Raw genomic sequence first — 2,262 nt, 5'->3', positions numbered from 1 at the left:
TCAGGTTCTAATGTGTTTATTATATTATTTAATATTCATAATAAAGCATGTATGGAATCATTCAAGCTTTAGAGTTGAGAAAACTAAGTATTATAGAGGGTAAGCCAAACAAATTGTCTGTAAGATTCAATGCCACCTACTCTCTTCGTTGCACAAACACCATTAACATTTGATAGTGCTGCCTTTACACTGTTGGTGGGAATGTAAACTAGTTCAACCATTGTGGAAGACAGTGTGGCTATTTTTCAAAGGCCTAGAACCAGAAATACCATTTGATCAAGCAATCCCATTACTGGGTATATATCCAAAGAAATACAAATCATTCTATTATAAAGATACATGTACATGTATGTTCATTGCAGCACTATTCACAATAGCAAAGACATGGAATCAACACAAATGCCCATCAAAGATAGACAGATAAAGAAAATGTGGTACATATACATAATGGAATATTATGCAGTCACGAAAAGGAATGAGATCATGTCTTTCTCTGGAACATGGATGGAGTTGGAAGCCGTTATCCTCAGCAAACTAATAAAGAAACAAAAACTAAACACCACATGTTCTCATTTACAAGCAGGAGATGAACAATGACGTATGAAGGGGGAGGGAGACTGGAGCCTTTTGGAGTATGAAAGGAGTGAAAACATCAGGAAGAATTGCTAATGGATGCTGGATTTAAGACCTAGGTGATGAGTTGATCTGTGTAGCAAACCATCATGGCACATGTTTATGTAATAAATCTACACATCCTGAACATGTACCCTGGAACTTACAATAAAAGTTGAAGAAAAGAAGAAAATAAATAAATGAATAAATAAGAACATAAAAACCTTTAAATATTAAAAAAAATTGAGAGTTCTTCCCACTTTCTATCTCTCTCTGTCCCAAACCTCTGTATTCCTGGTCTTTATGAGTTGCTAGTGAACATTTGACAGTTCTTTTTATCACTTTCTACTGTCCTACTCTGTCTCAAACCTTTGAATTCCTGGTCTTTGAGAGTTATTAAAGTTACTAGGGAAATATTTTTGCCACCTAAATTTCAAAATTGTAGGGGACTATTGATTCCATCTCAGTAACTAAAAAAACTCAAGCCCGTGAAGTTTATGTACACACACGCACAGACACAGACACACACACACACAATCTAGAGAAATTTATATGCATATATTTATGTATAAAGTCCCTTTCATACTGTACTATCATTGCCTATCACCTTTAAATGTATTATCTGTCACTATAACAATTTAAATCTCCCTATAAAATATAAATCTCACCATAAGCAATGGATGCAGATATACTAATGTGGAATGCAGAAAATGAATATGTCTTCAACAAATGAAATAAATGCCACCTACTCCACAAATTTCATCTAGATGTGGCACTCTAACATTGTTTGGACCTCTCTTAGAACATATACTTGCGTGTTTGTCTAAAAATCTCATATATGTGACAGGAACAGATCACTTTTCTTTGCACTCATAGCAACTCTATAGGCATTTAATATGCAGTGTGAAGAAGTATAACAAAGGGGCTAGAAGTGTTGACTTTCTTACCCACGTGCCTGGTTTTACATACTAATTCTAACATATACCAGATTTGTTGCTTTGAACAAGTTTCTATGGTTTAGTTTCTTTATATGTAAACTAAATCTAACTGGTCAGATTGTTTGGAAGACAAAATAAGTTAATATCTATAAAGAATGTGTGGCATACATTCAATGCCATGCATACAATGCTGTGTAACTATGACAAATTAAATTTATACATTTATCTAAATAGATATGATATGACTCACAACAAAGTATACTAAAGTGTATGGATATGCAGTTCGTTGTATATATTATAATTGTTAACCTAAAAAGCATATAGGTCAGATTCACTTGACAGAGTAGGATGATAACTGCTTAGCATTATTATTATTTATTCTGATTATCTACTTAGGGAACCCAGGACAAAGGTACAGAGTGTTAAATATAAAAATAGATTGCAACAGATTTTTGGTCCAATTTTAATTAATTTTAAAAACTACATTGATATGCTCCAGCCTTAAAGCAGTACAACATATAGTTTATAAAATTGAATTATTTAAATAAAATCAAAATTATAAGTGGTACAAGGATAAATCTAACAATTGACTTCTATAATATTTATGAAGAAATTTCAGAAAAATTAATATAGATAACCTAGTTAGTAGAATGATAACCATGTTCATGGGTAGGAAGAGTCAGTACAGTAGAGTTGTCATTTGTTCCTTGAA

Source organism: Mandrillus leucophaeus, unplaced genomic scaffold, assembly GCF_000951045.1.
Source record: "Mandrillus leucophaeus isolate KB7577 unplaced genomic scaffold, Mleu.le_1.0 Scaffold883, whole genome shotgun sequence".
NCBI classification, from domain to species: Eukaryota; Metazoa; Chordata; class Mammalia; order Primates; family Cercopithecidae; genus Mandrillus; species Mandrillus leucophaeus.
This window is presented reverse-complemented; position numbering follows the sequence as displayed.